The sequence below is a fragment of the Adiantum capillus-veneris genome, chromosome 22, assembly GCF_014529385.1.
Source record: "Adiantum capillus-veneris isolate H3 chromosome 22, ASM1452938v2, whole genome shotgun sequence".
Lineage (NCBI taxonomy): Eukaryota > Viridiplantae > Streptophyta > Polypodiopsida > Polypodiales > Pteridaceae > Adiantum > Adiantum capillus-veneris.
Window position 1 is genome coordinate 13,694,121 of NC_140952.1, and position 24,771 is coordinate 13,718,891.

Here is a 24,771-nt window from a genome sequence, read left to right on the forward strand (position 1 = left end):
AGGAGAAGGTGGGAAGTCGAAAAACAACTTCTTTTAGCACAAGAGAAAGCACATGCATGTGGCAAGTTTTGGCAAAATCTAAAAGGCAAGCGCGTTGAGAGCTTTGGTGACTTGACTCTTGAGGATATGTATATGCATTGTAAGAACCTCTATGAGCAACCCAATGTTGATAAGATGGAGTGTTGTAGCTCCCTTCCGTTTATGTCTCCCTTCTTTACCATTGAAGATGTATGCCACGCGCTTGAGAAACTTGCTACTCGCAAGGCAGGTGACCTTCAAGGTGTCAAGGCTGAAATGATTAAATGGACAAGCAAGAAAACACGATATTGGATATGCGATAAGTTTAACCTTGCACTTCAGTATTGCATGCCTCATGATTGGAGTGCAAATTGGATCAAACCTTTGCACAAAAGAGGAGATGTAAACAATGTGAACAACTATCGCAGTATAATGGTTGGTTCTTTAATGGAAAAGTTATTTGGATGTATCATGGAGATGAAGATAAGTGAATGAGCTGAAAAGAATGGCAAACGTGCACTTGGCCAAGCAGGTTTTTGAAAGCATCATAGCACTATTGATCACCTTGTCACTCTTCGAGTTCTTATGGAAGCGTCTCGATTGAAAGGAAAAAAGTTGTATTGTTGCTTTGTGGATTTCAAGAAATCTTTTGACATGGTACCGCGAGGAAATCTTTGGAGACGTATGCAAAGCCTTCAAGTGCCGAGAGAATTTATGCATGCAGTCTTTCGCATCTACCAAAAAGTGATATGTCGATTACGTATGGGAGATGGAATTTCAGAATTTTTTGCAAGCACTATTGGTGTCAAACAAGGATGCCCACTTTCCCCAACCCTCTTTGAGCTACTCATTGATGAATTGGAATGCATGGTTCTTGACTTTATGCAACAAGAAGGCATAGAAGAGGTTAAGATTGGAAATGCGGTGATCATGCTTTTTCTTTATGCCGATGATGTAGTGCTCTTGGCACATACCTTAGAAGATGCACAAAAGCTTATGAGTGTCTTGGAACGCTTTTGCCTACATAGCGGGCTGATCGTGAATGGATCCAAAACCAAGGTTATGCTTGTAAAGACCCTCGATGATGAAAATCCATGCATTGTATATAACAATGAGAAACTTGAAGTGGTAGATCACTTCAAGTACCTTGGACTTGCGGTTCCATCCAATCATAAATGGAAGGATTGTGCAATGAGTCGCTTGGAAGCCGGAAAGAGGGCCTATTATGCATTTGAGAACATGTGCAATGCAAGAGAGATCAAGTGTTGGGCTCTCAAAAAGTATCTCTTTGACACATTGGTGACACCGGTGCTTCTTTATGGAGTGGAGGTGTGGGGTGGAAGCATCGGGAAGTCTACTTGGAAAGAGTTTCAGAATGTCCAAAAGCGTTTTCTCACCAACTTTCTCCAAGTCAAGACACAAACACCCTGCATGCTCTTACTTCTTGAGTCCGGATTGCTTCCCATTGAGGTCTTGGGCATGCAAAGGGTTGTGGAGTACATGCGTAAGACACAACGTAGCCCTTTGCATCGACTTCCTAGAATCGCATATGAAGCAAGTCAAATGGTTCAAAAGACATGCAAGAGCAAAATACTTAGTTCGGGGTGGATGCTTGATATCAAGAAATGGTTTGGAAGATGGGATGCATGTTACTTTGTCAAGGATGCATCGATCGACTCTCAAGTTAATGAGGCCTTCTTACAACGCCAATGTATCACGGCTTGGGAGAAATCCGGAGGTTCTCGCTTCAGCCATTACACCACACACGTTGTCCCAAACTACAAATCTCTCTTCTTCTCGGAACGAGGTAACCGAACCCATTCCTACATCCTTGAGCCCATCCCGTTGAGTGCGATCCGCACCATTGCCTCCATTCGTCTTAGCTCCCATTCTCTACGCTGCGAGACAGGACGTTGGGGCACTGGCGAGGAGTGTCATCGACTTTGCACCTTATGCCCTCGTCAAGTGCGAGAGAGTGAGTACCACACACTACTTGAGTGCTCAGCTTTTGACCACATTAGGTCCTCTTTTCCCCATATATTCAGCCATGATCTCTCCCTACATACCTTCCTCTCCCAACCACGATGTGGACTCTCTATTGCGACGCTCATTTCAGCCATTTTTGAGCATCGAGAGTCACTTATGAACTCCAATCACACCACGTGACATGTTCATTTGGTCCCATAGGTCATATTTGACCTCCCAGGACGATAATAGAACTCTCTCTCTCTCTCTCTCTCTCTCTCTCTCTCTCTCTCTCCCCACCCCCCATCAAGCTTGTTCAAGTCACGTGCCATTGTTTTTGGCTAGTATTGAACTCTAATGCAACTTTGGAAGTTGAGCTCTTACACCTATGTCACACATGAATATAGTGCACACATATCCTGGTTTGTAGTATGACTTTCCCTATTGAAAGAAATTAAAAGCATGACCTTTGCAAAAGAAACTAAATGATGCATAACTTTATAGAACCCACTTTTTTTTTGAGAAAAAGATCCTTCTATTAGTTAATGAAACTGCCCATAGGGCTACAACCACCTCTACTAGAGAGGGCTACAACAATCATACGGGGAGACTCTCCCTATGAAAAAAACAACATATGTACAATGAGGGCTAAATCAAGAGATGTGAGGAGGGAAAATCCACACAGGTGGATGGTAGTTCCATTTGAGCACACCCTGGACCATGGTGAAGCCTAGGCCCAGGGCAACAGAGTTGAAGGAACACCTCTCTACGCTTTTGCATGTGGTTGGAGCTACCATGAAGTCTCGTGAACTGTCTGTTGAGCCAGCAGAGGATCACACCCACATTTTTGCTCACACTCATCATTTTGTAACCATTGATTGTAATAAATGTCTTTCCGACATTAATTTTGATTTGAGCCATTCATTAAGTAACGGGACTCAATTGAGTTTCTAGCTTGTAACCCCGAAGTAATTTCACTTGGTGATGTAATTAGTTAGAGATGTTCTCACCTCCAAGGCTGAGGTATATAAGCCAAAGTTTTTGTAACCTAAAGGAGGTAGATTATTAATCAAAGTGAGTTTTTTGGAGCGTCGTGATTGTGTCTGAGAGAGAGAGAGAGAGAGAGAGAGAGAGAGAGAGAGTCTTATCTACTTGCTACGCGAGCTACGGAGCCGCCATTGGAGAAGCGACACCGCCATTGTGTTAGCAACTGCGAGAGCTACGCACAGATACCAAGAGTGCGCGCTATCGGCTTCTATGTGTGGTAAGTTCCTGCGAGCTTCAGTGTGAGTTTTCTTCCAACTCGTGTGTCGGAATGGAGCGTGCAGCATATCTATAGAACCACAACGAGTAGAGCTACACATTAGTACCATCGGGGTCAAGTTTCGATCACCTGTATTTTTTAGCCTGTCTTCATACGCGTTTACCGCACGGAGTGGTTATAGGTTGATTTTGCAGTTCAAGTCTTTAGGGTGTTGTTCTTACCTAGTGTATAGACTTCCCCTTGAGTTTGAGATCGATTCAATGATTCTTGATCCTGTTTCGTATAGCATTCGTTCGTAGTACGGATTTCAGTCACTTGCGTATTTTAGAACTTAGATTTGATTTCCTTAGTAGTGATTGTCATCAGAAGGTCGAGTAGGTGATTTGACACCCACCTAGTTGTTTCCATGCGCCTGCGGGTCAAGCTCCGTCCTCATCTGACAAATTCTGTTGTTGGTTGAGTTCTCACTATTTAGCTTCCGCTAGCGGCGTAACCGCCTTAACATTTGGCACCGTTGCCAGGGACGAGAGCCCTAAGTAGGTGACCTTAGACTAATCCTACGAGGTGAGTCGTATAAACTACTTTGTATACTTTAGTTAGAAAAGATCTAGGAGTGGTGGACTCCGAAGATCTCGAGAGATACTAGGAAGTGGGGTATTCCTGGGTCTTCCGTGTTGACAATATTTTTAGTTTAGCTTAGATTTGTTTGTTGTTTTGTTGGTGTTGCGTAGTTGTTGATAGAAGAAGAATTTGCTAGTCCGTGAGTGACAGTGGATCTCTTTAAAATCACAATTATCAAACCCATTTTATGATTAGGAATAGCTTAGGTAGGACTTCATTTGATCCTGAACTGGAGCTAGTAATCATTGGAGTATTTGCTTGATATGGTTGATTGCATGATAGATCACTAAACCGTCGAGTTAGTAGTGAAACTTGCAATAAACAAAAGTCAGAGAAATTTTCTGTGTATCTGGGAGTTGCTGAGCACTTGAGAAAGCTTTAGGAAGGATTCTGTGCGAAAAAACTGGAAATCTGCAACTTTAGACATCATACGCGTATGATGTCTAAATGACCAAACAGAGACCAAAACAGAAATTTTGACTTTACCACAATGTTCAAAAAGGGGGGTTATACCCTAATTTCAACTTAAAACAAGAGCATTAACACTCAAAGAAACCCAAAAAGACAAGCCGAAGCCCAAGAAATGCAAAGAACAAGAAATTTGGGATTCAGATCTTGTTTTTACATTCAAACCTGACAAAAACACTTGAAACTCAATTATAAACATTGGAGAAGGCTTAAAACCAAGAATAGTCAAAATCTGGGACAAAAGACATCATACGCGTAGAATGTCTTTTAGCACATCCACTGCTTATTTTTGATATCTGACCTGACAAGATTGTTACAAACACTGTAGAAAGCATAAATATCAAGTCTTGACCCAAATTGATGAAAAAGACATCATACGCGTATGATGTCTTTGACCTAATTTTGGACATATTTTGATACTTTGCCAACACAGATCCATTGTAATAGCTATCTAGAGGTTATATTTCAAGTTTCATCCCATTTGGATCACAATTGACCCAAAACAAGTCAAAAGCGGAAAATTGCCAAGAAAAGCCTAAATTAGCCATAACTTGCTCAAACACAGTTCAAACTGAATTTTGTGAGTGGACAGAGCATAAGGGGGCTACTGAGAGTGAGCATAACCAAAATAGTCCAAATCTATGAAAAAAGACTATCATACACGTATAATGTCTTTTTCAGCATAACTGCAACAAAATTCTCACTTGATGAAACAAAAGTTGTCTAACTGACAAGATTAAACAATTGACCAAGTATCAATCAGTTTGGATCAATTCTGACCACAAAAACTTGGGAAAACAAATTGCCGAGACGGAAAAGTTAAAGTCCTTTAGGGGAATTGATGAATTTGAGATCAGGCAGGAATCTCCAGAATAACCAACCAAAACAAGGGGAACAAGCAAGTGTCATATTAACCGAGGGAAGTGTAAACCAAAGTTGGGTGCAACCATTAGAGCCGATCTTTGAAGGAAGTGTTTCTGATACTTCTTCGGAGAGATCTTACGAGATTTTCACCGAACACTTGGAACACTTGAACCTGAACGACAGAGAAAATATGGCAGCAGGATCATCAAACCCTTCCGCCACAATGAAGCTATTGTTCATAAAATATCAGTACGACAATGAGCAAGGTGCCAAGATCTACAAAGATGGAATGGACCGCTATTGTGTAAAGATAGAAGATAGACCTAGTGAGTTCAAGGACTTAGTGCCTGTGAGCTATAGCGGAGATAGATATCTAGATGACGAGGGTACCATGTACTTGGTAGTCCTAAACCCTAACATTGTGGAAAAGTGGGGATTGATGGGCACCAAAGCCAAAGTAGATGAAGAACTCGAGGAGAAAGCACCAATAATGAACTTCCCTGATGCGAGGTTAAGAAGAGAGAATGAAACTACAAGGATTAAGACTGATAACATCTATGTGGGGCTATACAAATATAATAATGGGGAGCAAGATCTCTATTATAGATGTGAAGAACCCTACACCGGAGAGTTGACAGACCAAAAAAGACTTTATGTCTTTACCTACACAGAGGGATCGGAAGTGAAAATTGCCACTTACGACAAGTATGGGAGGCAATACTCAACAATGGGCAAGAAAGAATTAGAAGGATATACATACTTTGGGGGACCACTACATCAGTATTATGTTACTTCTAGCTCACAAAGACCAACACCAACAAATGGAGGGCATCCACAAGAGCACGCCGGAAACTAGAAGTAGTTTCAGAACCTGAAGAGGATGTGGATGAGCCACTGAAGAAGAAAGTAAAGAAGAAGGTTGTTCCCAAGCAAACCAAAAGTCAGAAAGTGGCAAGAATGGAAAGACTAGTGGAGCAGTTTAGAGCGGAAAGAGCTCTAAAGGGTGACTTTGAAGAAAAGTGGGTGCCAGACCCCACTAAAGTCGGAACTAGCTCAGCCAGGCCACATATTGATCAATACGATCAATATATTAAAGCTTATGAGGAGTCAAAGGCTATTCTGGAGCAGCAACCTGTCGAGCCATACACTGAAGAGGAGGTACAGCAATTAAAAGCTGAGCTGAAAAAAGACGACAAGGGGAAAAGGAAAGTAGATGAGTCTACTAAGCCTCAAGAGAAAGATGGGCAAGCCGACAAAGGGAAAGCCAAGGAAGTTGAGGACAGATATCCCTCTATGACTGATGTACCAAGCCCGAAGAAGACGGAAAAAATTGTGGAGGAGACCACAGTAGAGGTGGACACAGATGATTTGGAAAAGCCAGAGGCCGAGACCAAAGAAAAGAAGATAGATCCAGTTCAGCAAAAGAGAAATGATTATGAGGATCTGGTAGAATTAGGATACACCGAAGAAGAGGCCCTTGAGGCAGTTTATGGGATCACCCTACAAAAACAAGATGAACGGAGAGGAACGGAGGAAAAAACAAAGAGTAAAAAAGAAAGTGAAGAGAAACTGGACGAACCGAAAGTACTAGAAGAGCCAAAGCCAGTGGAGGTGGTGGCGGAAAGAGCTTTAGAGTTGACAGATGATGAAAAAGACATGCACATGGTGCATGAACTGCTCAGCAAGATAAAAAAAAGGTCCAAGGCAAAGGAAGTAGAGATTGAGACAGCCAAACAAAGGGAAGCAAAGTTGCAGAGAAATTTAGAGAATGCTATGACTGAATCTGAAAGTCATAAAGCATCACTCTATGATGCGGAAAACGAGAGAGACGGCTTGATACTCCAGCTAGCCGAGGCTTCAAGAGAAGTAACAAGTGCACAGGAAGCAAGGGAGCGGATAGAGGATGAGTTGGAGGCGGCCAAGGATGAGCTCATTGAGCTAAGGGAGAGAGTCGAGCTCCAAGAAAGAACAATCACTAGACTCAGGACTACCCCTAGAGCTAGCAGAGCAGGAACCGAACAAGAGGGAGCTATCGTACTAGTTTTGGAAAACCATGTCCGAAGCTTACAAAGAGAGCTAAGATTAGAGCAAGTGCAAAGGTTGCACATTGCGGAGGTATCATTGGCCGCAGAGGAGAGGCTCACATTAGAAAATCAAACACTACGGACAGAGAATGAGGCCCTCCGCAAACAGCTCCAAGATCTACAAGAGCAACAAAGAAGAGAGACAGAGACACCACAAGAAGAATCAAGTGGAGCAGCCATAGAGCTACCAGAAAGTGGAGAGGCAACCACAATTGAAGATCCAGCCCCAGCTCAAGAGGAGGCCTCGACTTCAAGAATCTCTGAAGAAGAAGAACAAAGGCTCCATGACCAAATAGAAAAGTCAGCAGAGGAGAGTGCCAAGGCGGAAATGGAATGGGAGAGGAGACTCCTAATCTCCATTAGACTTCAGGGACTAGACACAAAAGTGCTCCATGAACAGTGAATGCAACCCAACCTGCCTTTCCCTTTGATGAAATTTGAAGTGCTAAAGACGAAAAAGAGAATAGAGGAGGAGCAATATGTCGCTCTTTACGAAGGCGACATCACAAAGGAGGAACAATCAAAGAAGATAGTAGATTCACAACCTAGATGGAGGAAAGGTTGGCTGAACAAATACCCAGCCTACCTCATCTACTTGGTGGAGGCACCAAAGGAGATTCGGGAGGATGCAACCTTCTGCCCGGTGCCAAGAGTCAGAAACTGGAAAGAGCATGGCAGGATTGCAGAAAAGAAGCCAAATTGCCTTAATTATCCCAGGATGCCAGGACCAAAGGCAGGAGAGAGAATAGGTAAAGCCTACATGGTGAAAACCCTAACGGGCACCATCAAGCTCTTTACTGGCTCTCCTGACCTTTCATGTCAGATGCTCAAGAAAATCTGCAGGACTCTCTTAGCTTGCATTGAAGTGTTCGCGCCAGATAAAGCCACAACCTCGAGTCTACTATCGACGGCCGACACAGTGACTGATATGATGTATGATCTCTCATTGCAGCCTTCTCCAAAAGTGTTACACCTCCTATACCAAAGGATTATGTTTTAGCCTAGCTTCCACATGCAAACATTCGAAGAAGCTTTCTACACCGGCTTTTTCACCCACGAAAGCAAAATACCACCGGCAACCTACGATACGAATCACATTTGCAGATGCTCAAGGCGACAGGACTTTATTGACCAAGCATAAAAGTCATGTCAGGGACGACATGAATGCGGAGGGGGGGAGTGTTGAGCCAGCAGAGGATCACACCCACATTTTTGCTCACACTCATCATTTTGTAACCATTGATTGTAATAAATGTCTTTCCGACATAAATTTTGATTTGAGCCATTCATTAAGTAACGAGACTCAATTGAGTTTCCAGCTTGTAATCCCGAAGTAATTTCACTTGGTGATGTAATTAGTTAGAGATGTTCTCACCTCCAAGGCTGAGGTATATAAGCCAAAGTTTTTGTAACCTAAAGGAGGCAGATTATTAATCAAAGTGAGTTTTTTGGAGCGCCGTGACTGTGTCTGAGAGAGAGAGAGAGAGAGAGAGAGAGAGAGAGAGAGAGAGAGAGAGAGAGAGAGAGAGAGAGAGAGTGAGAGTCTTATCTACTTGCTACGCGAGCTACGGAGCCGCCATTGGAGAAGCGATACCGCCATTGTGTTAGCAACGGAGAGAGCTATGCACAGATACCAAGAGTGCGCGCTATCGGCTTCTATGTGTGGTAAGTTCCTACGAGCTTCGGTGTGAGTTTTCTTCCAACTCGTGTGTCGGAATGGAGCGTGAAGCATATCTTTAGAACCACAACGAGTAGAGCTACACATTAGTACCATCGGGGTCAAGTTTCGATCACCTGTATTTTTCGGCCTGTCTTCATACGCGTTTACCGCACGGAGTGGTTATAGGTTGATTTTGCAGTTCAAGTCTTTAGGGTGTTGTTCTTACCTAGTGTATAGACTTCCCCTTGAGTTTGAGATCGATTCAATGATTCTTGATCCTGTTTCGTATAGCATTCGTTCGTAGTACGGATTTCAGTCACTTGCGTATTTTAGAACTTAGATTTGATTTCCTTAGTAGTGATTGTCATTAGAAGGTTGAGTAGGTGATTTGACACCCACCTAGTTGTTTCCATGCGCCTGCGGGTCAAGCTCCGTCCTCGTCTGACAAATTCGGTTGTTGGTTGAGTTCTCGCTATTTAGCTTCCGCTAGTGGCGTAACCGCCTTAACACTGTCCCCTGAGAGTATGGATCAGCTCCAACCAAAAATCTCAAACAGTCTTCGTTGGCGGCACAAGGCAAGCCTCAAAGATATGGAAGTAGCGAGCCCGCAAGATGAACCAGAGTGTTAGGCCACAAATGAGCTCCCAGCACACCTCTCTCTCACTCCACCACTGTTGTGGAGTAAGCTCTATAAAAGGATAGAGTGTAGGTCGACCGCCCTATATCACTATCATTCTGCTGGTGGAGGGTAGCTCAAATTGTAGTGCAAGGCCCGTGAGAGTGGACCAAGCAGCTTTCCCCCAAGTGTATTGCCGTGTTGTGGAGAGAGCTAACATCAACTGAAGGACCCAAATCCAAATCTCTTTTTCCATAGATCAGTCCCAAAGATAGTGACATTGACTCTCGAAACGATGGTTACAAGCTGCACATGCTGCCGAGAGGCCACACTGTACAAGCCAACTCCCCACTAGTGTAGCTCTATGTGCAACCAGCCACTAGAATAGAATGACTAGCTGTCTAGCATCCTAGAACCTCGCTCAAAATCCTGACAAAGAACTCAGCTGTAAGACCCTCCTCCTGACAATGAGGTGTTGCAGCAGGACAAGCCTCTCTTAGTGCTGCCAGTATGTGACGTCCTAGTCAAACAGTGTACTGAAAGAAAGGGACCTCTGGATGGTCATGTGAGGGGAAAGGGTCCCTCCAAAACCACTCTCTAGGATCCCACTACACTCGTGCTAGTGGAAAACTCTCCCAAACCCCCAGCCTCCAGTGGCCTGTCTCAAGAGCTGATGGTCAGGATCTATGACACAAGTCCTCCCACAAATGCCCACAACTCGGATCCTCTGAAAACAACATTGTGCAACCTGTGGGGCCTCTCTTGAGACTCTGAGTAATTGACCCTTGCTTTGTAGCTCAAAAAACATGGAGGGTACAGTCTTTGAGCAAGCCCAAACTGTGATGAGGACCTCCAGCTGCATGAAGGCCCCCATCCATCTGGGCGTTGCTGACTCGAGAGGTGTAATCCACTCAGCTAGTATTGCCTTTGTGATGTCCCGACAAATGGTATGCAACCCTCTCATTCCATGTAGTTGAATGCTTTGAAGCTCATCTGACAAACTTGAGAACTATAGCCAGTCACCTAAAGTGTGTGTTAGACCCTTTGCCATGGGACCCCAAGAAACATGAGGCCTACTACCAACCAAGTGGCCTCTCTGAGGGTTGACCATTGGGTTCCAAACAAGGGGCTGCCTCAAATGCTCCTCCGTGCAAGTGGATTGGTGCTGCTCCGGACCTCTCCCAGCTACTTCCAGGAGAAAAGAAAGATCACAGCAAAACGATTCTCCAGTCTCCTGCTTAGGCCAACTCTGCGCATCTCTATAAAAATCCATCTGATGAAAGGTCTCCAAGGGCCTCCGGTCTGAGGCAGTCTATCTCTAAGCCATTGAAGCAAAAACCCTTTCAAGGATCCTCCCTTGAAAGCAGTCCTTTGATAACAAAATTCCCAAGAAGGGCTCTACTCTATTGTGCAAGGTTTATGATCCCCAACCCCCCTAAGAAAAAGGTAGAGTGATGACCTGCTAGGCCACTTTGGCCCGGGCTATTTGAGTGTCGCGCCCTGACCAAAGGAATTTCTTGATCAGCCTCTTTACTTGGATGATGCAGGAGCTCTAAAAGATCCAACAAGATTTAATGTATCACATAGTAGCCAACAACACCTGGCTGGCTACTACAACTCTACCTAGAAAGAAAGTTGTGTCAAGCTCCAATGTAACAGATTCCTCCTAATGGACAGGAGGAGGGGATTTTTTTTTGCTCAGGAGACAAATCCAAGACAGCCTGATAGCCCAAGTATTGAATTCTAGTCCATGGGAGGATCCGTCTAAAATCCTCACCTGGCAGCCAATAGGAGTAGGAGCACTGCCAACAAAGAAAGCCATTTTCTTCCTCCAGTTGATCAGTGTGCCTAATGCACAATAAATTTTCTCAAGAGCCTGTTAACACCTGTGTAGATTGGCCTCATGGCCCTCCAAGTACAAAGCTGAGTCGTTTGAAAACTCAGCATCCAGTAGCTCATTGCCCCGAATAGGGAGCGCTAAGCCACGTAGACCAACCTATTGTGAGACCAAAAATCTGCTCATCACCTCAGCACAGAATAGAAAGATGAAAGGGGCAACAGGTCTTCCCTGTCTGACCAAACATGTGAGCATGAAACGGTCTCCTCTACCTCCTGCCAAAATCACCTGATTGTGTGCACGTCTGTAGAGAGCTGACATACCTATGATCCAAGCATATGAGAATCCCATCCTGTGTAGAGTGCCCTCCAAAAAGTCCTAGTCAACTCTATCATAGGCCTTCTCAAAATCAAGAAGAAGTATCACCATATCCTCACCACGGAGTCACTTGAGGGCAAAGGCCTCCCAAAAAGTAAATATGTCAAGGATATTGCACTCCTTGACAAAACCTGTCTGGGTCCCATGTATAATTCTCTCTAGAAGTGGTTGAATCCTCAAACTTAGCACCTTGGCAATAATTTTGTAGGCTGAGTTGAGGATGGTGATGGGTCGCCACTGTGGAATCTCATCCAAGGAGCCACCCTACTTGGGGACGAGTTAGATCAAGCCCGCATTCATGCTGTCAAGCACCTCTCCTGGGTAAGATGTATTGAAAAGTGCTGCATAGGTCTTGGCCAAGCAAGTCCCAGTACTCTAAGAAAAACTAGGAGTCAAACCAGACTCTCTAGGATAGCTACCACGGGGAAGTGGTCTGAGGGCCACGTGGAGCTCCTCTAGCTAAGAAGTAACTCAAGCCTCTGGTGCATCTCCTCAATCATAAGACAAGGCATCTGTGCCAGAATCTACTCTTTGCATGCATCTTGACCCTCTGACTTAGGCTCGGTTAACAACAGTCACGGTAAAAGTAAGTAGCAACTGCATGCACATACTTTGGCTTTGAAGTAACTTACCCATCAAGCCTCCTCAACTGGCTAACATTGGTGTGCGCATGCCGAGGTCCCACTATCTCAAAGAACACCCTCGTCACTCTGTCACATATCTTGGTCCATTGAGATTCCTAATTGATGGAAAGCAAACTCATGACACCTCTCCTCTGTGATAGCAATGAAATTCCCAGAGGACTGTCTAGTTCGGATTCATCACCTAACCCCCCATATATAGGCCTTGGCCCTAGAATCCCCTATTCCACACTAGCAGTTGGCCACTTGGCTCAAGTCCATGACCCCCTTGGAATTCCCTTGGCATGACATTACTCCCCCCTTGGAGAAGTGTTTTTGTCCTCGAAAACAGAAGTGGGAAACCTCTTCTTAAGAACACTAATGTTTTCCCAAGTGGCACCTTCTTCAGGTTGATATTTCCACTTGACTAAAGCTTGAAAACGTATACAATGACGTGTACGTAAATCATGATAGTCGAGGATTTTCTCAGGCTCATGCGGTGGGGTAGGAGGTTCAACAAAATCAACCAAAATCTGTTGGTCGACAACATTGTCGTCCCCATGCAAGCGTTTATGTAAACGGTTTACATGAAATACTGGACGGACACGAGAGTGTGCTGGTAACAAGAGTTTGTAAGCATGATCACAAACTCTCTTGAGTATCTTGAAAGGCCTAATCTATGAAATTCTAGACGGACACAAGAGTGTGCTGGTAACAAGAGTTTGTAAGCATGATCACAAACTCTCTTGAGTATCTTGAGATAATTTATGTGTTGGCCTAATCTTCAGACTTTCTAAGTGCTTTGGCACACGCAAAAATACATCTTCCCCCTCATTGAAGGTAACTTGCCGACGTTTCTTGTCAACGTACTTCTTATACCGATTATGTGCTTGTTGGACAATCTGAGAAGCAAGTTTCATCATATCCATATGGTCTTGGATAAATTCCTTAATCTGCTGGAGTTTTGCGGTGGCCAACCCCATCGTAACTGGTGACCTAGGTTGAAGACCGTACATTGGCATGAAAGGACTAAATCCAATCGTGACATGCTTAGCATTGTTGTTTGTAGAGGTAAATTCTCTTCTCACTTTGTTTGTTTCTTGCTAATGTATGCCTCTAGTATATCCTCTAGCACATGGCTAACTTGTTCACTTTGACCATCCATTTCTAGATGATCTGTTGTACTGAGGTTCAGTTGTGTACCCAATCATTTAAACACATCCCTCCAAAAATGGATGTTAAACTTGGGATTACAATCACTCACAATGTTACTTGGAAATCCATACAAGTTGTATTGATTGTCGACAAATAACTTAGCTAATTTTGGAGTCTTTATGGTCAACTTGGTTGGAATAAACTTGCATAGTATAGTCAACCGGTCAATGACCACCCATACCGATTCATGACCTTGTACAGTGGTTGGTAAACCCACAATAAAATCCATAGAGATACTTTCCCACTTACCATTGGAATCTCCAAAGGATGTAAGAGTCCTTCAACCTTCAAGTGCTCTACTTTGTTAACTTGGCATTTCTTTCAATGCAAGACATAGTCTTAAACAAATCCATGTAAACATGGCTAGTAAATTTTTTGTCTTATGAGAGTATAAGTCTTTTTTATGCATGGGTGCCCTGCACTTGGATTTTCGTGACATCCATAAAGAATTTGGCGCCAAATGTCTGTGTCCGTCTCGGTACACAAACTCTCCCCTTGTGGAGTAGATAACCATTATCGATGGAAAAATTCTTCCATCTCTGTAGTTCATCACTCGATGGAGGATAACTATGTGTGGAGGTTAATAAAACACTACCAGTATTGGAGTGAGAAGGATCCCTCATTTGCACATGGTTCCACACTTTGGAGTGTCCGTCATCATGCTCGTATTTGCCCTTAAAAAATCCAAAAACTCACTTCAAAGTTTTGTGAACAAAAGAGAATTGACCTCAGGCATGCGACTAAAAGCATCAACCACCACATTGTATTGTCCTTTACGATATCGGAGCTTTGTGTCATACTCCTGAAGAATCTCAGCCGACCTGGCATTTTGACCCTTCAAGTAATTTTTTTGTGTAAACCATTTTATGCTTTCGTGATCAAACACAATCTCAAACTGAGCTCCATACAAATGATGCCAACATTTCTAAAAGGCAGACACCATTTTGTAGAGTTCATGTTCATAAGCAGAATAATTCTTCTGCACTGATTCAAGCTTGTTTCTTTCAAATGCAATTGGCCTCCCCTCCTTTAGGACTATTCCAATAGCACGGTTACTGGAATTCGTTTCCAAAATGAATGGCTTCAAAGGATCCACAATAGCTAGAATAGGAGTTGTAGCCATTGCGTATCAAAAATTTGTTGTTGAGCGGCACCCCACCAAAAGGTTTTTCCTTTGCCTTTCAGTTGGTCTGTCATTGGCACAACAATATGAGCATAGTTTTCAACCAACCGTCAATAAAAACCTGCAAATCCCAAGAAAATCTATAACTCTTCTAGATTTTTGGAAGAAGGCCACCTCCGAATGGCATCTACTTTGGATTGATTCATGTGAAGCCCATTAGCTAAGATAAGAGGCCCAAGATAGTGAATTTCCTCCTTGAGGAAATCACACTTTGAATCTTTGGCATATAGCTTGTTTTCTCTTAGCAATTCAAACACCTGCCTCAGATGTTGCAAGTGATCTTCCTCACAAGAACCATTTACGAGAATGTCATTGAGAAAAACGATAACAAACTAGCCCAAGTATGGTCTCAAGACACTATCCATGAGTATCATGAAAGTTTTGGGCGCATTGGTTAACCTGAAAGGCAAAACCAAAAACTCATAATTTACGAACCTTGTTCGGAATGCAGTTTTGGGTAAATTAGCAAGTTGAATACGTACTTGGTAATATTCCGACCGCAAGTCTATCTTTGTAAAAATATGAGCATGAGTGAGCTTGTCAAATAGATCATCCAGGCATGGTAATGGGTACTTGTTCTTAACAGTGACCTCATTTAAACCACGGTAGCCTATGCACATGCGAATACTACCATCCTTGTTCTCACCAATAGGATAAGAGAATCCCATGGTGAAGAAGTCGTTTGAATAAACCCTCTGCTAAGATAGTTAGCAAGTTGATGTTCCACCTCTGAGCAGCCTCAGAAGGACTCATTCTGTAGGGTGGTTTACTAACTGGTTTAATTCCTGCAACCACGTCTACGCCATGTTGCATAGATCATGTTGGTGGTAATCCTAACGGTAAATCATTAAGAAAAACATCTTGAAATTCCATAAATAAATCTTCTAACCGACTAGCAACCTTTGCTTGTTGAGAAGAGAGAGTAGTAGCCATTGCTGGAAGAGAAGAGAGAGAAGCATGCAGCATTGAGGAATGATCAACAGACTCAACATCTGAAAGATAATGACACAATGAGTAACACAGGTGACGAAGGACACAGACCAAGGGATGAGTAGCACCTCTTCAGCCACTAGTGAATCCACATTGAAACTGGGTGGGCAAAACCCAACTGTGCTGGACGTTGATCAAGTGGTCGAGGAAGTGATCAGAAGGATGAACAAAGGAAAGAGGATAAACGCAAATACACGACAACAGCCCACCCAAAAATGTGACACTTGTGGAGGAGATCATCTAACTCACTGGTGAAACATCCAACAGAGGCCAGGAGTAAACGTACCGCGTGTATTGAAGTGGTGTGCTTCTGAACAAAAATGGATAATCATGAGACCCATGAATGTTTCTATAATAGAAACTATGTTAGAGAAAGACAATACGGGCCACATGGAGGGCAACAACTATCACCCCCTCCAAGATACGAAGTAGGACAAAATAACGTAGCCCAGGGATAGGAAAAACCTCAACCTGTGTTTTGGCATCAGCCTCCTTTACCCCAGGAAAACAGGGCTATGGTAAGGATTTCACAACCTATAGACGCACCTTCTGATCAGAGTATGGTCTAGGTAGTTTCATACCAAGAAGATTCAGACAATACCTATGAGAGAGGATTTGACGAAAATGCATATGCTTATGAGGGACAAATTCCGTGGATGCTTTCTGAGGAGATGCCACAATAATCATACATAGCACAACAAAAAAAAAACCATTACATGGTCGATGAAAATATGCTTATGTTCATGGCAACCTAGTACTACAAACCTAGGGGATATCCTCCTAGAACAACACAACAGATGGGGGCTCCACAAGCTTCTCCACCACCAGTAGGACCATGCTTTGAATTCAGCGGTGATCATTGGGCAAGAAGTTGTCCACACAAAGGAGAGCGTATTAAACTCTTTGGGTTTTGGGAAATATGTACAAATGACCATCTCATTCCACATTATGCAAAAAACCCTGATAACAAAGGGAAAGCAAATGTGAACAAAATTGAAATTGTACTAATCTCAAGTGGATCAGAAACAGAACCAACCATTCCAATAAACGCGGTAAGGAGAGCCCAAGCCATGAGGTTGCAAGGAACATCCCAGCGCCCAACCAAACCAAGATAGAAAATTTGTCTATTAGAACCCCTAGGAAATCTTGGAAGGTAAAACAAGACAAGATAAGATCCAAAAGAGAGAAAGAAAAAACATCTTTGGAAACCAAATTACTACAAACAAAGGAACAGTTGAGAATGGAAAGAGACCTTAAAGAAAAGGGCGATGTAACAAAACCATCAGTAATATGTCGGGAGGATATATCTTGGTGAACAAGGTCTTTGAACCCTTGGATGCAATCTTCAAAGCTTATGAAGCTAGGTTAAGGCCCAACCAAAACCAGGAGAATAGATGGCTAACATATCCTCACCCAAGGTATGAACAACAAAGTTTAAAGATGTGTAAGGATCTCATCCAGGCCGCTCAAGCTCTTATGGAACCACCAGTTCCGACTGCTCCAAGGATTGAGATGTTAATCCGTGAAAAAATTCAAGAGTTAAAGGAGAAAGGGATCAAAGATGAAGACCAAAAAGACTCGGTAAATGAAACACCTTTGGATACAAGGATGGAAGCCAATACAATAGATGGAATGTATTCACAAGCACCTTTGCCAATTCCTGAAGTGGAAGAACAATGGCCACAGGATCTATGGGAGGATATCCAAAATAGAAAAGATGGAAGTGCAACACTTCAGTCAGCTCCTACCACTAAGATCCATGTCAAACATGAGCTCTACCCAAATGATATCCGATCACTGTATGGTGATGCAGGTCCGGAAATGTCGAAAGACAGCAAACCTCAATTGTTGAAGACATTACCTTCATTCATTGGCAACCATGAAACCAGATCAGAAGTAAAAAAAGTACCATCTCAATGGAAGATCGGTCCTAAGATGATGGATACCAAAACTCTTTCATGAACTGATGTCATCCCCTATCCGTTGTACGCTAACTCTATCTGAGTTACTGCATATAAGACCTCTTCTTTGGAAAGAGGTGGGGAAAATTTTGGATAAAATAGGTTTGGTAATTTTGCCACCAATTGTTTCTCCAAAAACACTGAATAACCAAACCTCAAAACAAAATAAACATTATCTAGTACCAATGAATAAGTTAGGAGACTATTGTGAAGGAGAAGAAGGAAACACGACCTTGCATGTGGAGTACAAAGAAGTAAAATCGGTAGCGATATTGGATAGTGGAGACGGAATTTCCATAGCCACCAAAGCAATGTGGGAAAAATGGAGAAAGCTCGCTCTAAGGAAAACTAGAATGAAACTTCAAGTAGTGGATGGGTACCTGGAGAGACCTATTGGCATTTTGGAGAAGATCGTAGTAAGGTCTTATGGAATCTCATATGAACACATATTTTCTATTATGAATTTCAATGAGAGCAAAAATTTTGATATCATATTGGGCAGACCGTTTATGCATCAGCTCAAAATGGTACAAGATTGGGGCTATGACTATATCTACCTAAGACACAAGGATGTCACTACAAATATCGGTGTCACGGGCCATAGTTATAAAGATGTGGAACAAAACCCTAGAGAGGAATTAAACTCCACAACTTGTAAGGATCGGGAGGGGAAAGGGAGCTCAAGGAGGCTCAAAGTTGAAAGGCTCCATTATTACATAGTGAGCTGCACACACTTAATAAAAGATGCACTACCACTAAAGGGACAAATTGATAAACACACAAAAGTGGGATATCATATTGCATAGCCTATACTATATGTACAGCACAAGGCTTTATATAAGGCCTTGATATTACACGGCTGGCACAAATGCCTATACATGGCTTATTCTTGTGTTTACAGCAAATATGCTAAGGTGTCAACATCAACTCAAATGAGGTGTAGAGGGATGTCCCATGCCTATCTCAACAATACTCCCCTTAGGCATGGACTATACTGAATGAAGCTGAATCAAGATTTAAAGCCACACACGCTAATGGCCACACAGACCAAGGTAGTCACACAGACTATAGTCACACAGATTGAGTGGTCTCATTACATGGTGTCACACAAACTAAGAAGTCCTCCCCTTAAACAAAGAAGGTGGAAGACTATCCATTTTACAGTACATTAGTATATTCGCAAAAGTAGTTGGGGGCGTCACATACATGGAGACAATTCTCTTCCTGTTGAGCTATATCTCCATCCTTTTCTTCTGCACGATTGACTTTATTTTTATTGCTTCCTTGTCACTTTGATGGTGGATGACCTTTGATGCCGAAATTGCCACAATATTTGTTCTTGTAGCAGTCCTTGGAGAAGTGTCCAGGCTTTCCACATTCATAACACTTATTGTTATTTAATATAGGTGATGATGATGACGCCCTAGATGATGATGATGATGATGATGATGTGAAATAAGCTCCTCCCACTGATTCAGATTTCTTCTTATTTTTCTTTTCTTCTTCATGGATTGCCCCTGTAACATATTGCAGAGAAGGTATGGGTTCCTTTTGCTCTAAGATTGTTACCATGTTGTCAAGACTTTCAGGTAGAGCACTTAAGAGCACAGCGACGTGATCTTCTTCCGGGACTTGGCATTGAACATAAGTGAGCTGCGTGATTATGCTCATTAGTCTGTTAGCGAGGCTTGAAACATCCTCCTCTTGAAACATCCTCCTCTTGAAGCATAGTAAGTTTATAAAGATTTTGCTTTAAGCTAATCTTACGTTGCTTTTGTTTAGCACCAAAGTTATGTTCCAGAATATCCCATGCTTGGATTGCAGTGGTGCAGCTATCTGTAAAGTGCACATAATTATCGTGGAGTGACGTGATAATTATGCCAAGTGCTTGTTCATCTTTAGCTTGTGCTTGTGCAATTTGGGTTCTCTTATTCTCGGTTTTACAACAGACCATAGTTGTTTTTTCATAAGATATCCTTGCAGCTTGGTCTGCCAAGTGTGGAAACCGTCTCCATTGAATTTTTCAATCCCTTTCTCTCCCATGATGCAAAGTGATTCCAAGCGCAGAGGGTCTCGGTCTTACCAATAGAGATACTATCTCTATGGCAGTGTCTTGCCCTTTACAGGAGGTAATATGAATGCCAGATTATGCTTAACTTGCGAAGTCACTCTTTGCAAGTAGGATTTGCAAAGTTCCTCTTCACAAAAAAAGAAGATTTAGCCTTGAAGTCGAGGGAGAGCTTTGAATATCTGCTTTGCACTTGCTGTTTGTAGAGAGTTTACAAAAGCTTTTTTTTTAAAAAAAAAACTTGTTGCTTGTTGCTATGTGTTGCGGAGAGTGTTGTCGATGTTGTTGAGCCACCACGAGATGAGAATCCTATGGTGCTACGCTTGCAAATGATTTATAACTTTGCAATACGCAGTGCATGTGGGACATGCTGCTTAAAGGGGTTTAAAGGAGTCCAAGAGATGGGCGGTGGTATGAAAACAAAGGACTTTAAAAAAGCTTTATAAGAGGAAAACGATTTTGGTGAATTAGAAGAGCAGAAACTGTCGAGAACAAGCAGATACCGTCCAAAAGGAGGTTGATGGCGTTTTTGAGCTTTTGAGGAATTTGAAGCTGTAGATGAGATCGCCCTGCTGTTGTGCTTGCATCCGTGAGGTTTGATGTGGATAGGGGCTGCCAGAGGAGAGCCTTGAGCAGCCGCAAGTGTGTGTGTGTGTGTGTGTGTGTGTGTGTGTGTGTGTGTGTGTGTGTGTGTGTGTGTGTGTGTGTGTGTGTGTGTGTGTGTGTGTGTGTGTGTGTGTGTGTGTGTGTGTGTGTGTGTGTGTGTGTGTGTGTGTGTGTGTGTGTGTGTGTGTGTGTGTGAAGCAATCAAACTCCTGCTCGCTGTCAATCCGACTCTAAGCTTGTGTGTGCTTGAAAATCAGCGTTGCAGCAATAGCCAGTGTCGATGGAAAGGCTCTATTGAATGCACTTCGATGCTTCCAGCGCTTCCCAACAAGAACTTGATTTGAGCTCGATTTAACTTCAAGCTTTGCAACTAGCAAAACTCCGGCTCCCTTGATTCAATTCCTTTGCTCTCCTCCTAGCTCTCGAAGACTGCCTGCCCGATTGTGAGTCTTTGCCTTGATTTTCTTTGCAAGGTTGGATCCTTTTCTTGATCAGAAGTTGCAAGACAAAGTGCCGCTCTCTGATATTCGCATTTGTGGACTCCGATTGGCGTAATTCCAAGTGAATAGGCCAATTTTTCACAATTTAGGAGGGTGATTAAGGATGTTAATTGTCTTCTAATCGACTGTGTGATTAGTAGAAAGTGGGCAAGTGGGGTGTCTATGAAATGAGCAGAAGATGGCTAAGCTAATTATGGTGCTCACTGGCTCTGATACACGTTGTAAGGATCGGGAGGGGAAAGGGAGCTCAAGGAGGCTCAAAGTTGAAAGGCTCCATTGTTACACAGTGAGCTGCACACACTTAATAAAAGATACAGTACCACTAAAGGGACAAATTGATGTACACACAAAAGTAGGATATCATATTGCATAGCCTATACTATATGTACAGCACAAGGCTTTATATAGGGCCTTGATATTACACGGCTGGCACAAATGCCTATACATGGCTTATTATTGTGTTTACAGCAAATATACTAAGGTGTCAACATCAACTCAAATGAGGTGTAGAGGGATGTCATGCCTATCTCAACACAACTAACGAAGAAGGAGAAATACCTGCTTGGCTACAAAACAAAGCTCACAATTGGACATGTGGAGCTTCTGAGGGTGGCAGTTTGAAAAAAGAGGATTGCATTCACGATAGGTCAATACAAGATGAGGCATATGTACCAAAGCCTTTTTTGGAAGAGATGTTCGAACCTTTTGGATGGCAGCAGATACTACCCACTCTTAATGTGTGTGTGAATGAGGTGAATCTGACCAAATTCTGTGATGAGGAAGGATATGATATCATTCCATTCCAGATGATAAGTGTCAGCCTAAGTCCAAAATCAAAATTGGAATTCCCTAACCGGGAGGGGGTTGCAGATTGCCAATGCATAGTGGATGAGATCTCAGTAAGGGACCTTGACCAAACTAATAAGGAAGCATTCCAAGACTCCATGGATAAGCTTTTAGAACACAACACGGATGATGAGCTTTCTAATAGTTCAGATCAGGGCATCAAACGGGAGAATCAACGAGTGATCTACTATGATTTTCCAAACCAAAATCCTCAAAGACAGCGTAGATATTTGAATAAATTCATGAACAAATGAAACAAGACAAAAGAATATTTAGTACCTCTATTAATTGACAAAACGTAGTATTTATGGTTGGTTGAAGCAACTGATTGCCTTAAAGATGATGAATCAAACGATGATAAATTTGATGCACCTTCCCACTACAAAAAGTATACTATTCAAGATAGAAAAATTGTAATGCAGAAGCCCAAACAAGACCCAAAAGAGCCTGGAACTTCATATGATGGGCCTAAAAAATCCAAATGCATAAACTTAGTAGAAGTAGGCAAGGAACCTAAACCGGTGGTGCACCCATTCTGTGTCGACCCATGGAAGTGAGCAGCGGTGTGGAAATCAGTAACCTAGTGGGAAATGCTTGAGCAGGTGCTAGAAGCAGAGAACAAAAGTTCTTGCCAAGAAGTGTATGTCAAATGTGGATTTTAGCAAACCAAAGGAGGTTTTCATGCTCAACTCCTCGGGATACCCAGAAGTGTCAAAAAGGTTGGTTGGGTGCGATCGTCAGCTAGTGCCATGATATGTTATATGTTGAATGCTTTCACAATTTTGGCTATTTCGAGGCTCTTGAGATGCATGAAACCCGCTCAAGCGGATGTTGTTTGAAGGTTGCCACACTTGTAGTGGTCCTGCTCTTCTCAAAGTGGTGTGTGGGATTGACTGTGACCCGTTTGCATCACCGTGGGATTGTCGACACTAAAGATTATGTTTATGAAGCCTTTGTTGGATCGGAAGTTTGTGGCGTGTGAAAGGATGCTATGCTCAGTACTTTCAAAAAAAGAAGTTAAAGCTTAACTTAGGGAAAAAAAGGAATATAAGTGCATGGCGGTGCTACTGCAGGTCGTCTCCAGAGTGCAACTATACACAGCGGGGTTGCCTTCATGGGGGGGGAAAACGGCCAGTTGATGGGGGAAGGTGAGGCCAGACAAGAGGGGGGTGGATCTTAAAAGCACTATAGTTGCATGGCAAGGGGGTCGCCAACTGAAAAAAAAGGGCAAAGAAGGTGACCACTAATGATATCGCTAGTGGCCAAAGAGCATGAGAGGAAGGCAATATTGAGCAGGCTGACATGTCGTGAGCAGGAGGGCTGGCCTAGTGTAGGTAGGAGGGTTGCATCCCATCAAGTTCTTTGGTTGTGCTATATCCAGAGAGAGAAGGGCCACTACGGACCTGGTTATAAACAAGGCAAGGGAGATAAAGACACGGAGGAGCCAGTGTCTCCAAGGGGAAGGCCAAGAGCCCCAGGTTGAGTAAGGCCATGAACAGCAAGGTAAGAGGCTCGCAACACGAAGGGGTGGCCTAGAGCTAATCAAGGAGGAGCGCCATTGCTGAGACTAACCGGGAAAGTTGGCTGTGAGCAGGGCTACGGACTTGTAGGGATGAACATGCTGCTTCAAGAGCACATGAAGGGCAATGTTGAAGGTGCCATGTGCGCGTATGTCGCACGTGTCAATGCAAGGAACTTGCCGATACACTGTGTGAGAGCCACAAATGACTCCAAGCACACAACAAGCCTAAACTAGTAATCTCAAAGAAGGTGATGGTGTCTCACTCTTCGTGGAGGATTCCTCGTCGCGAAGAAGAAGGAGACGCCGCTACGCTGCGCTCAACCGCTTCACCGCCGTCGTGCCTTTGTAATGCTCGATCGCCCACACACTCCCTCTCTCTCCCTCTCTCACTCTCTCTCTCTCTCACACACACAAAGAGATGAAGAAGAAGAAGAAGGAGATGGAGCAAGAGCACTCTTCAATTGCACAAATGAGAGAATGGCTGAATTTTAGGTTTAGTTGACTTTTATATGAGCTCACCCCATTCACACTTGGGCGCCCATGCTTAGCAAACTAATCCCTTGAATGTTCTAGTTAGAGTGCGCCTCTCATCGGCGATCACTCTTACCCTTTTCCTATTGGACCGACAAGCCCGGTACCTGACCCTACCAAATAAATAATACAATGTCCGTCGTAGGTTACAACATCCGTCGTCGTAGGTAATAGGGTGTCCGTGAGCCGTGAGGGTTAACATGCCCCCCTTCCTGATGTAGATTCCGTCCTCGGAAGCTATTGAGTTGAAGCTCGTTCGTTGAGGTGGAAGAGCATTTGAGATGAATGTCCTTAGCCTTCTTAAGTCACTGCAAAATCAAACAACATTGGCACAGTAATTGCATTCTCATATAGAATAAAAAAGCATATGCAATTGTAGGCAGACAATGTGATTGGTAATAGAATTTTAAACCATTTGTCAGCAATAAACATTAAATTGCAATATAATCAAATGCATAAACATATGTAAAGGTAAAAAGTTAAACAAGTGTGGGGTCGCTAATTTAACGGTCGAAAGGCACTAGAGATCGACTATTAATACCATGGGTAATCTTCTTAATTTTCTCTGGTCAATTAAGTTGTTTAATCGCGAGAGCCAAGTATTTCATGTTCGAGGGCTGACTAGAGGCTATACCTAGAAGACCTTGTAGTTAAGCTACGATAAAAGGAATTTCTCATGAAATCATCGCCTGACTGATTACCTTTTCTTTGACCCCCCAAAGTCTTTTCACAGTGATTCAATTTTGATGTGTGTGCTTATTTTGTATGCCTTGGGTTTTTTGCTTTTCAAGGAAAAGCGCCCACACTGGGAACCTCTAGGGCTCTATTACCATTGGCGATACATGTGAGTGAAGTACCCAATCAAGCTGAGATTTCTCTTCCAGCTTAAGCTTTTACATTGTGGCACTTTGATTTGTTTTTGTTTGTTCGTTTTCAGCATTTTAATTTTGTAAT